Source organism: Ischnura elegans, chromosome 5 (assembly GCF_921293095.1).
Source record: "Ischnura elegans chromosome 5, ioIscEleg1.1, whole genome shotgun sequence".
In the NCBI taxonomy this organism is placed as follows: Eukaryota; Metazoa; Arthropoda; class Insecta; order Odonata; family Coenagrionidae; genus Ischnura; species Ischnura elegans.
This window is the reverse complement of record NC_060250.1, coordinates 12,210,590-12,227,487: the sequence shown is the minus strand read 5'-3', so window position 1 is coordinate 12,227,487 and position 16,898 is coordinate 12,210,590. Positions and strand designations below refer to the sequence as shown.

At 38.9% G+C, this 16,898-nt stretch overlaps 1 protein-coding gene across 1 annotated transcript in view; it reads right to left on the bottom strand.

Annotated features, from left to right (window-relative positions):
• LOC124158495 overlaps positions 1-16,898 on the bottom strand; it is a 660,029-nt gene that overhangs the window by 18,617 nt on the left and 624,514 nt on the right. The window lies entirely within an intron of this gene.

Genomic DNA, 16,898 nt, shown 5'->3' with positions numbered 1-16,898 from the left:
ATAATATGCTCAGCACTCCATACCACCTTGTCCGTTATAGTCCACAAATTTCCACTGGGTTAATGATGCCTCGGTAGCTTAACTGGCTAAAGCACTCGGCCGGAAAACGAGGGGTCCGGGTTTGAATCCCGGTCAAGGCGAATGATTTTTCCTCTGTGGATTTTTCGCACAATTCGTTTGGGTTTTTTTGTCGCTAAGGGGGGGGTTTATCTATAGCCGGCCTCGGTGGCGCTGGGGTAAAGTCCCCGACTGCTAACCTAAATGTCGCGGGTTCGAATCCCGCCTTGACCACCATCCAGGGCATGCATGTTTGTGAACGTTAATCAAGTAAATTGTAAGAGAGGACAATGTCGTCCTAAATTCGCTTGAATAATAAATACGAAATTACTGTTATCATTTGGGAGCCCAATTGCATGCTGCATACTGGTGTTTGGTCACCCCCTGCCAAACACTCTAGAGATGTCTCGCAGGGTATTATGTTGATGTAGATGTAGATGCTCGCTATATACATCCGATGATAGCATAAAAATCGTGGCGTGCATCACTGATATCATTACTAGCTTGAGTTACCGACTTCTAATAATAACTATCATAAAAGTACTCTGAACTCTCAGTGCGTGCTCCTAATATCCGTTTAGAAACAACAGTACTCGGTTTGAAAGCTTATTACATCTAAGTAAAATATTATTGCGCGAAGACAAAACATCGGTTGTTTGGAAAGCGTGTTTTTTATACTCTCGATTGTTGAAGTAATATTTTTTTAAATCTTAGCGATTTAAATCTTATGTTCTTGCGCCAAGGTGTGATAAATAGCCCAAGTTCTCGACTCCGCGGTGGAAAGTAAACACTAGGACACCATTAAAAAGGAATTTCGAGTAATCTTCGCATGTATTCCATTATTTCTGTCATAATTCGTCCTCCGTTTGGCACTCCTCGATTCGAAATACATACAGTGTAGAAAACGAGCAGAGGCACACTCTCGCGGTTGAGGGGACGTGAGGAGACTTTTTTTTACTAAAATATAGTAAATGGCACGGTGTACTGAGATATAATATCAAAATAGATATGTCTTGTCTACAGTATAAAGTTACAGTATAAAGTTTTTTATAAGTCCATTTCTTTGAATTTTTGACGAAGTTATGTATGAAAAATGGTGGAGGCGCGGCTGACCCGACCGTAATTTTGTCAAGAATGGCAAAGATGGTAATTTTTAAGTTGGTTCACTAGTGATACTCAGTCAGTATAGTGACAGTATTTATTTCACCAGATTAACGAACTTCTCTAAAAAAGTTGATTAACGTTTAAAATTCGGCACCGCGGGAAGTAATGATCCTCGCCCGCTCCAAATAACGACCTTAAACCGCCCAGCTGGTACTCTACCCATGAAAATAAAATAATAATGTCTTTAAGAGGTTTATCTGTAACGTATAACTCTGTCTGCAACTTCTTCTCTTGTAATCTCTCTCAGTCGTCAATAGCCTATTTCTGTTTTTTCTTCTTTAATGTCCCAAACCTATCCTCCATATGTTATCATACTCACTACCATTAATGGTAAGTACAATTGTTTTTTATATTCTTACTTTCGTGTTTCTGTCAATATGTTAGTGCCATAAATTGTAATTTAGAGTTTTTATGTTAGTCATTCCCTTCGTCATTGTTATTGATATCTTAGTAACTACTTCCGCTCTCATCCAATATCACTTCTAAGAATTTTGAATGAAAACACTTTTCGTGGTTAAGAAAATGTAAGGCAGCCAAAATTGGCTGCCTTAAATTTTCTAACCCCTGCGGAAACTCGAGAAAAGTGCATTCATTCCATTCGCCGGGAAAGTGATAAATCATACATCCTAAGTACTGTGGTTACTTCCTTTACGCTCTCGTTTCATACTGGTAGATCTAGTGTTTCTTCACTTCCAATAACTTAGTATTCTATTTTGTTTTTGTTAATTGTGAGCCCATAGTGCTCATACGAATCCTTAAGTTTTCATTCGCCAAAATATCAGAATCAGCACCATTTATATTTGTGACTAATGTATTTTACTGCGTCCACATTCTTCTAATTAGTATCATCTGGATTAGGCTGTTAAGTACTGCTGCAATGACTTTACCACACATCTCCTTCATGTGATTCAGCTTGAATTTTCGCTCGAGAGGGTTTTTAGAAACTTCGCAAAAAAAAGCGATGTGTACGGAATAAATATTAATGCAAGTCGAGGGGAAAAAATGGGCGAGAAGAGAAAGTCCCACAGCGAACGTGCTATCATTCCTCGGTTTTTGGTTTTTGCCTCTCGGCGGCAGCACCAGGCGCTGTATTATTGTTGAAAAGGACTGCGCGTGTTTTGGGAGAGAGCTGTAAAAACATAGAACATCACTGACTTGGAAAAACCGAGGCTGTGTGAGCGAGACGCGTTGGAAACAGCGAATCGGCAAATGTACCGTTGCCGCGATACCGCTGTTATTGGTTCGAAATTGAAAAGTAAAAAAAGTAAAGAACTTGTTTGCAAATGGCGTCGGTTTTGGAATTGCAAAAAAATGCATAAATCGGGAATACATTGTATATTCAGGGCAAAAATACCACCGTTGGGATGAATTCGTCGCTATAGGTGTGCGATGGTGAACGCAATCGTGGATTCCCCCGGTCATGACTTTTTTTTATACCGAAAGGCGCTTTGTGGGCAATAACCTGTTGGGTTAAGTAGACGCAGAGGAAAAGAGGGAATTCGCTTAGAGAATGGAACATTTAATTTGCATTCGAATTTCGTTCCCTTTTCTGCGTTTAAGAAGAAATATCTTCCCAAGAAATTTTAATTAGTTTTATGAAATAATAATTTTGGTAACTCCACTCAACTTCGAGGAGAAATTTGACTACATTGACCCTTTAGGAAAGCTATTAGGACGAAATGTGGTAAATCGACCACACTTGATTACGAGAACGAAGACCCCAAAGTCCTATTGTGGTACATGAAACGGTTTACGAAATATTGCAATGTTGTAAAACGTAAATTTTACGAAAGCGTTTTTGCATTCGGCGTCATAACTCCGCAAATAAGGAAAACATTAAGACATGCAACGGATCATTTTAATAGTTTTTGCATTGATGAAGATTATAAATGGATTATTGAATAAAATTCAAATCATTTTGATAAGTTTATAACCTATTTAAATTAGTAGTTACAATAGGGTGGTTTCCTATTATTTTTTTATTGCTTTAATCGAAAGATTATTACTCCTGGAGTACGTATTTCACGCTTTTAGATTTTTAAATGACAACATCTATTTTTCGCGATTAAATGAAAAGTGAAAATTTTCAAGCGCGCGAAAACGCGACGCTTAAGTATGAATGCCGGGAAATATCTCCGTACGTCGTATTTCTGGTTCCCCCTCCCGCCCGGTGAGGTGACCTTGAGGCGAGGCTTAGCGCTGATACGTCGCAGGATGCTAGCGGATAGCCGAGTACCTTGCTGGATGGTAGCGCTTGGCTTAAAAAAGGTTTATTAATACCTTATCAAACGAAAAAAACTTTCCGAACTTAGCCAGTTTTAATAGGTGATTATTAAGACATGTTTCCCTGAGAACTGTGCCTCATGCATGCATTGGTAACCTCAGACGATGTATAACTCCTATCCTCTCGTGTAGAAACTAGGTCCCTGTGACGTCATGCGGAGTGGAATCGCATGGGCGCCAATCTGGCCTTTTTCAAATGAGGATAAAATTTGACCCTTGCCATTCGTCTAAACCGGTATTTCAAAAACCAAATAATTTGTGTATTATGAATACACTAATGGTGGGTAACGAATCGCAATCAATGCCTTTCGTTTTCTTTGATGAAGGAAACTACCCTATTCAGATGAAGATTATAAATGGATTATTGAATAAAATTCAAATCATTTTGATAAGTTTATAACCTATTTAAATTAGTAGTTACAATTCAGATGAAGATTATAAATGGATTATTGAATAAAATTCAAATCATTTTGATAAGTTTATAACCTATTTAAATTAGTAGTTACAATTCAGAGTTTCAATAGCGTATACAGGAACACCCAAATTTCATTTGCAGTGTTGGAACAAAAATTGTTTAGCCTTCTCTCATTTGTGACTGTGTGTACATTTAATTTGTTCAATTGTAAAAGTGACCGCCTTAATATATTTTGAGTAGTTAGCAGATGCAATAGGTGAGATGGAAAATAGACTACCATAAAAAATCCGAGGCATACCTTGGCTCATATAAATAAATGGATTTTTCCGAAGAGAAGACATTATGGAAGTGGGCATTTTGAAGTGCTCTAACGTTTATTGTAGGTTTACACGTAGTGGTTGGCGAATTAGCTGAGCTAGACCAGGTTGGACACCTGACGTCATTTCCAAATTTGGCCTATTCCTTTCGTGCTATCTAAAAATCCTATTCTCTTCCTTCCTCTCCTTCGTTTACCCAACATTGTATCCTCTAAAATTGTTTTCAACATCCCCTACCCGCTGTATACTCGCTCCGTCCATATTTTCTATCTCCTCCGTGCCTCATCTATAAGCTTCCTCTCCTCACCCACCAAGTCCTGCACTTCGCCGTTACTCCTCTCCGCCCACTTCACCTTCTCCATTCTTTACCAATCCTCTTCTTCGAATGCCTCGAGTCTTCTCTCGTCCTCCTCCCTAAGTTTTCATTTTCCGCTCCGTAAAGCGCTTCACTCTAGATCAGGCTCCTCAGTAGCCTTTTTTAAAAACTCTTGCATAACGATCCTCTCATAAGCTCTTTTCTATTCATAAAATCCATATTTGCTTACGCAAATCTCTTCCTCATTTTGCATTAGCATTTTGAATAGGGTCCGTAAATTAATATTTAATATTAGTGACGGTACTAAGAATGTCGAAGCAATATTACTATGGTCGATGATGATGCTGTTTTGTACGCAGCCGGGCAATGATGGTTAGAAGATCGATCATGGTGTTATCCCAGCTATGCGACAACTCTTCCTTTGCGTAAGTTTTGTATTCAATATTTACTAACAAGGAATTATTTTGATTAGCCTACATTTTTTTAAAATATCTAAAGGCATTTATACAAACCTCAAGTTTTTTATTTCTTCTCATATTTAATCATACTTTGATTCGTCATCATCGCCGGTCAATAATCCAGAGATGCATTTGACGCAGTTCACCACTCAATTTTTCTCTTGAGCCGTCCCTCACTCTGAGTGTCTCGGCCTGTGGTCTCGGCAGTGCAGTTTGGCGGGTGATTTCATCATCCACCATAGTTCCGGGCAAGACACCTGTCAATGGGGACCTATGATATCTGGGGGCAAATGGGCCCAAGATATAAAAAGCGACGTAGTCCCACGAGCACTGGGCATTTTTGTTCCGGTGACTCTATCGTCGAGGGTTCAACGCTGAAAGAGACAGAACCGGATAGACGGACCCAGGGCGACTTCTTGAAGACCATCGCTGCCTCCGCAGTCAAGGTAACTATCTTCCCTTATCTCTCGAGTCTGGTTGCTTTCAATGAGCCGGATACAATTCGGGGTATTCATTAACGACCGTTATTTTGTTAATGTTTATATATGTAGAAGATGCTGCCTGTTCGATATGCATTTCCATGTGGCTGCACGGATTGCGAGAAAGTTAGTGAATATGGGCATCTCGTACTCCCGAACTCCGTGGTGCTACTTCCAATTGTGTCCATCGCGTCTTTTGCGTCATGTTCTCATTGCAGTTCGTTACGTCACGTCATACAACTTCTGCGGTTGGGCATCCTGACGGATAGGCACATCTCTCGACACCAGTGGCGCCGACTCCATGGGGCCTGAGGGGGCCCGAGCCCCCTCAAAGATTCGTTTGGGGGGGCGGAGCCCCCTCAATAATTCAAGAAAATAATTATGCTATATTATGCTTTGTGAAATCACAAAAATATATTGGTAATTTTTATTTCCCATATTTGATGATAGTTACCTTTTAAAATAAATTCAACAATGTGTTAAAACAAATAATTGTAAGGTTAAGCAGGTTAACTGAATCAAGTGGTGTGAATCATGGTAGTGTTTGGGTGCTGCGACACACTTTGAATTTAACCTCTTCCCGGGGCAAGACCTTCGATATGGGCCCCCCCAATATTTTTTATAAGTCGGCGCCCCTGCTCGACACGCTCAAAAAGGAAACGTTAAAATCCTCTGTGATCATGAAATCCAAGTTCCAAATTTCCCACTTCTCTGGTTGCTATCCATCCCGAGCAACGCCGGGTGGCCTGATAATAATTCACATTTGTTTTTCAATCGGTTTCTACCTCTTAAACGCCACCGCACTTCGCGGGTCTTTACGCACGTTTCACTGTCATCCGTCCTTTTCACACCTACGTGTTTCTTCTCCTTCAAATCCTTCTCCATATATTTTATTCGTGCTATTTCTTTTCCGTTCTTGCCTTGCAATTGTCCCGCGGCGATTGTATTCATCAAGGCATCATGCCTCAGGATATGGCTCATTAAGCTGTTTCACCTTATTATTAATGGCTATTACTTCTGGATAAATTAATGTACCTAATACCACATTAATTGTCTAGTCAACGAAAATTATTTCAAGGAGAAATTAATATACTAAAAATAAAGTTATTGAAATTTGCCACAAAAAATGGCATCAGTATTTCTTTCTGTAGAAGTTGTAGTTTATTGGTTACAGAACAATACAGCAGCGAAGGGCATTTCATCTCTTTGAGGTAATCTTAGGAGATAGAATAGCCATTGATATCATGGTGAATAGTGAGCTCAAATACGAGCTATTCGTTAATGAATATTCCTTCATTTTTGGAGTTTATTTCAGGAAGTTAATCAGGGTTAGAAACATGATGCACGGCAAGATCATTTTGCCTCAATGAAAGTTACCAACCACCACTACCGAGAGCGCCAAGTTCAAATTGCATGTATGCCATAAATCAATGGGTAGTTTCATTATGTTCATTTTATTTACTCAAGTTGTGGTGTACTCAGTCGTATGATATGGTGTGATCAGCGGAATAATAAATGGCAGAGCACTCTATGACGGAATGCTGGAAATTATTGGATGCTTCGTGTAGGATCACCAATTAATCGTGATTCGGCAAGTGGGCGCATCAGTTTATGCGTAAGCGGTTTTGGTTGCTTTTTTTTTTTAAAGTTGGATGTGATTACGTTTTTGACGAGAGCCAGTTTTCGGTCTACATGACGTTGCTTTCTCATTAAATGCCTGCTTTCCCATTAGCTCATCACATGTAAAATCATTCTAATCGGCTTGATTGGATTTGATTTGGATGAAAATTTCATCTGCCTCGCATTCTCCGTGCGTAATTCAGTGTGTATCCTATACGCTTGATAAACGCCAAAATAATTATCGATAGCAATCCAATGGACCGTGGTGATTTCTTCTTCGCTAACATTATCAATTAATACTCATAATTTATATATTTTTTAATGGAGCTCTTATACGCAGCGATGTTATGTAATGAAGTAAAACTAATAGAATTACTGTTAGCGATTACATATTTGGTAATATTTTCTAGTAATCTACTCCAAAGATCGTGCGGGTAATCGTTACATTTCAGTAATAAAAAATGAAAATATGAATTCCACATGGTCCAATTACATTAACCTCATCCATAGGTGTAAGTGTTTTTCCAGGGCATATTTATTTATTCTTCTATTGTCAAAATTCAAAAATCATCATTATTAGTTAATGCAGTGGCATTAAATAATAGTTAAAATGCTGTTTCGCATACTAGTAGTCCCTCTCAGGGAAAATATCGACAGTGATTGCATCATTTATTGGAGAAAAATTAAATGTAACTGTAATCGTAATCCTACTAGTTACTTTTTCAATGAGTAATTTCTTGCGGTATTTGATTTCAAACTGAACTGTTTAATTGTTATTGAGCCCGATTACATTTTGTCAACACATTTCCCGCCATTGGTTATATGTATCTCTGCCTTAAATATCATCCGATAAAATACCGTCTTGCAAATCTTAGCAGTATTTATATAGTGCACTAGCGATAACTATCTGTTGAAAACCAACGGATAGTGAAAACGTAAATATGGCTCTGTTGTTATCAAAGGAGTGGCAGAGCATAATACTCAGGAAAATTTATGATTGTTGCAATTATCGAGAAAATTACATTGGATAAACAGATTGAAGAAAATGATTGATTCAGAGATGTTGTGGAAAAAATGAACGAAGTTCTTACTAACTTTTCAGTGAGGAACTCAGCCTGAACTTAAAATTTATTCACCACAATATCAGTTAAAATTTAATAAATCACTTTTGAGTATGTTTTGATTGCAACTTGCATTTGCTTAAGCCTGGTTACTAAGGTTAGTTTATATATGATTGGGATGGTGCGTAAATTAGGATCTAAAAATGCAATAGTAAGATGAAAACGAAGCTTAGAGAAAAATTAAGAAAAATAAATAAGTACTTTCTCCATGTAATAATTTGAATTTCCTACCAATATCTTGAGTGTAAGTTACTCAAAAAAGCTAAATTTAAAATGTTTTTACGGTACACAAATTTTCATATTATGGGAGTTATGGTACAAATGGGGTATATAATAGTGGGAAGATTTTCGAATGAAAAAGCAAAAGAGAGGAGCTATTTCGCACTCGTCCGGCCACAAATTCAATCTGCCGCCAGCAAAAGAGATTCGGTGTAGGAAGACTTATTCTGCGAACTTAACACGTTAAACACGGGGTATTTAAAGTCCTGGGAACGCCGATTCTGGGTGGAGGTGTTGAGATTGGAAATATGTGCCTACTAGGGCGTAATGCCATTTGGTTTAAACATGGTTAAAAAGCTAATGCTTAGAATATAACTTTACCAAATCAAACGTTATGATGCACCAATTCATTATGAATAACGAACAACAACTGAAAACGTACTAACGAAGACATATTGTACGCTTTAAAATTGTTTAGGTTGACACGCCTAAATGACGAGAATCTTCGTGTTCCATCCATAAAACAATGACGAGAATTCTCACCATCCGTACGCAACGCGTTAATAAAATACAAATGAAAGGTGCGGGAATCATCAAAAACTGCTACAGCCGCAGATAAAAAATTACACAAATTTTTAACGAATTAAGATGGTAGAGACAGGGGTTGCGAGCTATGATTAGATTGCTTAAGAAAAATGAGAATATATATCTTTTAGAGCGATACGGAGAACATCTTATTGGAGCCCCTCCATATTTCCAGGTCCGACAGAAATGATAAATTAAGATATATATTTTTTGTCCAACGGATAGGAATGGGACTTCTTTTTCCCCCGCACGATAAAGGACTTTAATGAATGCTGGGCGGAACTTCGATAGAGCATTTCCTTTTTATGTGTTTGCGACTGGTGACATAACTACCCCTGCCACACGCCTATTGCTGCCGTTTGCGTGGTTGTATGTAGATGCTCTAGATCAGGGGTCTCCAAAATACGGCCCGCGCACTCGTTTCAAGTAGCGCGCGATTCTCGCTCGTTTAACTCTGTGAGACGCCGCTAGGAGCATTGCAGCGCTGTACTGCGCGTCAAAGTCGCCTTCAACTGTTCGTAAATAAGAAATACGCCACCGGATTCTTCAGTCGTAGCCTACTTCAGTAGACGTTGGTATCGAATACTTCAGTCATAGGCAAATTTGCTATCCGGCCCGCGGGGCGATTCGGAACTTGGAATGTGGCCCTCGTGGTCTAGTAAATTGGAGACCCCTGATATAGATGAAATAGCCCTGAAAATTGTGTCTCAAAAAAATTATTTTCTAATATCACCTTCATATGGCTAAAATTCCTGAAAATGTCACGGCTGTATCTTCATTGGGCTGGGTTTTGTGATGATTAGTGAGTGAATCAATCAATGAGGGCACGCTGTTTGACATAAGAGATTATTCTGTACCTAATCTACCCACGGTTAAAACTGAATATCGGGGAAATGTCAGGGAGAAGTAGTTATACTCATTCGGTTGTACTCAATATTCGCTTTGTGTTGATCAAGTTCAACCACACCAATGAATGTTGGTATGCTCCATGTACCACGCTGGAATCAGTGCAAGTTTATGCTCGAACGTTTCTCGTGCTCCCGAACTTTTGCGTAAGCACCTGCATGCAAGCGATTAAGTGGTAGGCCGATCGAAAATGAGATTATATAAAAAAATGGAATCAATGATGGGTATTAGCGTTTGCAGCAGCGAGCTTTTGAAGGAAGACGAGGAAGAATTCGGATTTCTGGCTTCAAACGAAATTGTTTAACCGCCACCAGGATTAACGTTGGACGATGAAATTAAAATCCGCGCCGATAAACTCATTCCACGGGGAGCGGGAAGAGAGCGGTGATTTTGTTTTTTCTCCCTTGGCTCGGCTTGAAATTTTGTTCCCTCGATATTTGATGTTGTTTTATTATTTTCAATTTTAACTGGTTACTTTGATGTCGGTGTTCATTAGATGCCAGGCAGCGCGGCAAAAATGTTCGCACCGGCAAGGCAGCAAAACCTCTGTGATTTTGAGCTTCGGATTTTTCCGCCCTCCAGTGGGTATGTGTTCGTTGGGTGCCTACATGCACATTATTTTTTCTCGGAATTTCATTAGCAGAGCGCGGGAGAAAACTCCGAATGCGGGTCACCACTTGATTCCGGATCAGGAGGCGATGATGGCGTTTCGAAATTAGTTTAAATGCATGGGAAAACGATTGCCCGAATCTGAAATGGACAGAGAGAGATAAGGAGCAAACGGATGAGGTTGGAGCTGTTATGTTGGAACGATTTGGAGTTAAGGGCTATTAAGTTTCGTTTTCAAACTGTCAAAAATTGTCAAAAAATGTCTGAGTTAACGAAAAAGACATGCTGAACTTTTCCACAAGTTCATTGCGAACTCCACAACTCGTTTCCACAGTTAGGTCTGCACTACAGTGTACTTGAGATTGACATAACGGTCGAAATGTGTTCTACGGTACGAAATAAACTTGTGAAAAAGTGCTATTTCGTTTTTGTTACTTCAGTATGTCCTTTCACTTTATCTCGCCTGCCTCAGTCATTCAATAAAATTTCTCTTGGTTTCCCTCGCTAAAAACGAATGGCTTCAATTCCGAGAGCCACAACAGTTATAATTAATCACATTTTTTATTCAACCTAGTTCAAGATTAATTTTACCCCTACTGTGTATCAGAAACGGTTAAAATTGAGGCCTGACAACCTCGAGAGAAAACAATGCAATGAATTCACGTATTACCTTTCATTTTTCATAGGCAACAATTGCAAATTTAATCGTTATGAATTGCATACCCAAAAAAAAACATTGTATAATTGATTAGCGGATTCGGAAGTCGGTATCATAGGTCATATTCCTCATAAGGCAGTTTTTTTCCTCTTAGGACACATTCCTTATATGCCAATTGGCCAATCACATGCCAATACTCAAGCTCTGAATGCCTCTTTCAAATAAATTTCATTGTTAAAAACCTCATAAGAACACTAAAATATTTTTCTATTATTTGCGTATTGAATGAAGAGCCTTGGCTTTCCGTCTATAGTTGAAGCTGCCAGTATCATGTGAATCTCATGTAAAATTGTTCGTATTTAACGGCTTCGATGTGCCGCGAGAATTAGGAACTAATTGCAGTTAAGTGTCCTCGAGTTTTGAACACACACGAAAACTCCTCTTTATTTTGAATATATGTCCACATTTTCTTGTCCTGGATCGAGGAACGCCGTCGATACGTACAATCTGTTTGAATCATGCAAGCACCCGGGCTGCGAACCCGGAATAATTTAAATCTAGCCAACCATATTTCTCTCCATTTCAATTGATAAGTTATGGAGCGCCTCCCTCACTATTCTCAATAGCTACGCATTCTGTGCTTCTCAAATGCATTCCTTATAACTCTCCTTAGAGCAAAGAATAGGAATTACTGCTCTACAGATGAATTATTAAATCAAGTTCCACTTTGTCGAAGATGCTTCTAGAAATTCCTTTCATCTCCTTTTCCGGTGAGATAAACAGCCGTCATCATTCACAGGAATAATAAATAACAATCATCTTTAAATAAATCATCTTTAAATATCTTCTTCTCTAAATCTTCTCTCCTTAGAGCAATGAATAGAACTTACTGCTCTACGGATGAATTATTAAATCAAGTTCCTCTTTGTCGTAGATTCTTCTTGAAATTCCTTTTATATACTTTTTCCGTTGAGAAAAACAGCCATCAACATTCACAGGAATAATAAATAGTAATCATCTTTAAATATCTTTAAACCTTCTCTCCTTAGAGCAATGAATAGAATTTACTGCTCTGCAGAAGAATTGTTAAAACAAGTTCCACTTTAGCGGAGATTCTTCTAGAAATACCTTTCACCTATTTTTCCGGTGATAAAAACAGCCGTCATCATTCACAGGAATAATAAATAATCATCATCTTTAAACAAACATCTTTAAATAAATAATCAAACAAGAGAGCACCTATTTGTTTATTTATTTCGTCAAAGGAGACCCTTTAACACCACGTTTCTTTTCTGTGGATTGGAGAGTACGCGGAAGTGATTGAAATGAAGAGCGTTGGAAGGATGAGGGAATTATTTACGACCATTGGCAACGTGTCTAAGAGCGGGCACTCATGATCTCAAAGGAGAGGAAGAGTAGCTTTGAACAACCAAGCAACCATAACATTTTACATAAATTCCATTAATAAGTGTACAGATTAAAAAAATATAGTATTTGTTTCAATAATAGATATCGTAATTTTTCTAATGAAATTTAATTTGAAATTTTCTAATTTCTTGGCTTCTAATGGCTAGTTGACTTGCAGCAAAATATCGGGACCGTTTAATTTTTTGAAAATTTCTATTCATATGGACACTTGATTCACATTTATTCGTATAAGAGATTAAATTTATGTCGGGATGGAAATATGGAAAAAAATTATCTACTCAAATATAATCAATCCGGAAAAAGAAACTGGTAAAAGTAACTTATATGATTTTCAATAATGGTTCTTAGCATAATCTTATAAGTCAGACAAATGACGTTTTCGCAAATACGCTATTAGATGATACCACTAATTTCCTTTTTTAAATATACCAAAACACCATATTTTGATATCGTAGACAACATTAAAAGTAAATACTTCCGTGAAAATAGTTCTCATCGACCTATAGTCATCTTTAACCAAAAGTACGATCCACTTCAGACGATTTCTGTGAGGTAATTTCTTGTCTTTTGCCGGCACCTGTCGCATATAAAGGTTTCTGGAGAGCGCAACCTATTGGTCTGAACTATAAATGACCTCTGCTCTTGAAGTACTTGTGAAATACGTCAATATACGAAGAAATCCTAAACACACCTATAAATGAGACCAATTGAGAACCATTTTTTTGCGGTGGCGTCCAAAAAAATCAATTGTGAGTGAAAATATATAAAGAGGTTTGAAGGAAATTTGGGTGAAAATACTAGTTTTTTTTCCTTCCAAAAATATCCGCAAGCATACGCAACTGTAGGAAATAGAATGGAATGAGAACTGCGCCATGTGCGGTGGGTTTATAGTCTTGAATTCGCCATTTAGGTCGGCCGTAAAAAATCGCGTATGGATCTGGTTGCTCTCAGCTGGAAGAAATCGTCACGTTCCCCGGGCAACGATGTTTTCTGACGGTCGTTTAAGTTGCAATTCGGACGGGTGTGGAAGTATGCACTTGCATGCTGCAGTGACGTGGTGGGATACGTATATATTCTCCCTTCGGTACGGCGTAGCAGCTGCTTCCTATTTCAAATCGCACGTTCCTCAGTTTTTATGAGCCATTGGTCGCAGTGCGTGCCGCAGGTGACGTAGGCTTTGTTCGTTCCATTCGCAGCATGTCTCCATAAATCATCCACGAAGTTGTAGTTTAAGTGGATTCCAAAATAACGCGAATCAACTTAGCCTCGAGCTGTTACCAGTGTGTGAGTGAATTATTGAAATCAATAGCCGTGGCTTAGGGTAAGATTGGAACATTTCCTCTCATTGTCAAAAATCATGTTTTTTTATTTAAAATTCGAAAAAATTGGGGAATATTGACTAATTATCCCTATACAATTACGCTTATATTTAACACTTATATTTTGGTAAATTCATGCCGAGTACTGATAAAATTAGCTTTAAATACGATAAAGTCTTTTATGCAGTGACGAAATAAAATTTGTTTGAAGATATAACTTGAAAAGAGAACATTTACTACTCGTAATTTCAAGGGCCAAAAATACTTAAAAGATTCTCTTATTAACTTCAATTAATGATTTCGCGTAAAAATAAGATACTCTACTCTCTCGTTACTGTTAATGGCTTTATCACGTCCTAGGCGCCTCGTTTACAAACGTTATCCATATTTATATTATTCGTATAGGGGATATTAGAACCTTTGACAACTTTGGCATTCTTGGACATTTGGAGAGGCTTGTTAATTTTAAACGTAGCGAGGTTAAAACGGCTTTACAACCATATTTTCTCCTGCATGTTGAATTATGTCACTAATACCTCTGCGAATTGAGAGTTTTTTTTTTAATAAGAGAGAAAATTTTAATGTGCAAATATATATTCACTGATACGAAAACTATTACCAGTGTTGATCAAGCACGAGCATGACCGGAAATCACCACAAACTAATTTGAGATGGAATGACTTAAAGCTTGCTTTGGGAGTTCTAAGTCGACTAGCAAACTGTCTCGTACGGCTAACTCATCCGAACGTACTCTGCAGTGAGAGCAGAGACCATTTCAGAACCACTTTCGAAAGTGGGACCAATTTTTGTACGCATACAGAGTTGAATTGACCAGCTTTCATAGAGGGTGAACTAATCGTTTTAAGAGGATGTTTGCTGACTTTTTTTTTTCTTTTGAAGCGGTTGTTAATTGCGAAAATCTCTTCGCACGCGCATGGTTTTGATTTCGTCTTCTGTGCGGTGTATCGCATGCCGAAAGAATCCATTGACCCGCTCCCAATTTAATTGATGAGCGAATTGGTGCGTGCGTACGTTTTACGCTCGGGCGAAAAAGAGGGAAGATCAGTCGAGGCTTTACGGTCGGGAGGACGTCGCGATGTGCGTGTCTACAAATTGGCCTGCGTGGAAAGAAGATATGAGCGGCTTTTGAGATTTGTGCGTGGAAAAGGGTGCGTCGGACTGGCCTGAATGGGAAGGCAAACACTAAGTAGGTGTTGTGTACGCGGGCGTTGATTTGAAAGCAGTCGGGATGGACGGGTGGATGTCCGTGGATGAAGGATGTGCGAAGTTGAAAGGGAATATTAAGAGTGAATAGCGGGAGGGCGAATTCGGGAGAGGGCTGTATCGAAATGTTGAAACTCTTGCGTAGGAATGCAAAGCGCGAGATGAGTTTTAAAGGAAGCGAGAGGAGAAAAGCAGATATTTGTGTGCCGCGCGTGTTGAGTCTTCCGTCTGTTCTACATCTACACACTCCCCGCCAGTGGCGTAGCCAAGAATTTCGTTCGGGGGGTGGGGGGGGGGGGGGGGGGGGGGGGGGGGGGGGTCCAAAACCAGGGGGGTAAATTTTTGAAAAACAGGGTACTAAGTAATGGGTTATAAACTAATTTTAACACTTTTCATAATCCAAAAAAACTTCATTCGTTAAAGAAATATTTTGTAAATTCATGATTTTTCAATATTTTGTTTCCTTTTATGGAGGAAAATAATTGCGTTTTTATACTTTGGGAGGAGGAGAGTCCGGACCCCCTGAACCCCCCCTGGCTACGCCACTGCTCCCCGCAAGCTGCCTCAATAGGCGTGTGGCGGGAGGTGTTAGGAAACCAGCCGTTGACCTGTGTGAAAAGAAAGGATGATATTCGCTGTGAAAAAACCGTTTAGCTTAGTCGGAATTCGAATACGGGTCTGCCGGTTGGCGGTAAGGTATGCTGCTAAATAAACCACGAAGCCATCTTCATCCAAGGTGAATCTGAAACTGGATTTACTGAACTAGGTATTGACGTCCAGCCCACTTCGTGGTAAGGGAGACGGAGGTCGTGCTTACTAAGCTAATGTCGGTGAGAAAACTCTTCTTGGTTGATATTCTACGACAGAGGTTTTTTATTGCTACGCAGATTTAATACACACATTGTAAGTGTTTTTACCGAGGCCTAGAATCTATCAAAGACTTTGATTGTTCGAAGAGGAAGCATTTCTCCTATTTTCCTACCGGAAAAATCCCTGTAACTTAACATAGCTCGGCAAAGTACAGTCACTTTCAAAAGTTTTAGGACAAAGTTTGTGGCGTCACTTCTGCTTCCCGAGGAATTTTAGTTTCCCTTACTCTTACTGCTTTTCTTGGTTACTCACCGAATATATTTCGTTTGCGCGTGAGGATATATTCACTCAGAGATGTTACTTGCATATTGATCCTTCTGTTGCGATTTACGTCGGATTTAATGATCATTTCTTGTGCATTTACTGCGTGCCTTCCCCAGTATTCACTGTTGGTTTATATTTTAGGCATTATAAAACTCTCTTTCCAAGCAGTGGCGTTGGCCTAGTGGAGTACTCTCTCGACTGTGATGGTAATTGCTGTAATGTCGAGTCCCCGGCGCGGAAAATTTTGCTCTTACTAATTTTTTTCATGTCGTTCACTAGTTTTGTATTTCTTTATATACTTCGAATCGTTTTAAATTCGCTGCAACAACTTTATATACTTTTTTAACTAACTATAATGAGTCGTACAAAAGTTAGGAATTGGCAATGTGTTGTCCTGTCCTTTTTAAGAGTGGGTACTTTTAAGGGCAAGGGATTCGGAAAAGAGGGTCAGTCGGTGGTAAAGGGCGGATTAAAACCAGTAAAGCGGGTAAAGGGCGGATAAGAGTTTGCGTTATTGAACAGTTATGAAACTGGTGCAAGGAGTCACACATTTCGTTTTATTATTAGGAACTCGTTATTCTTTTTC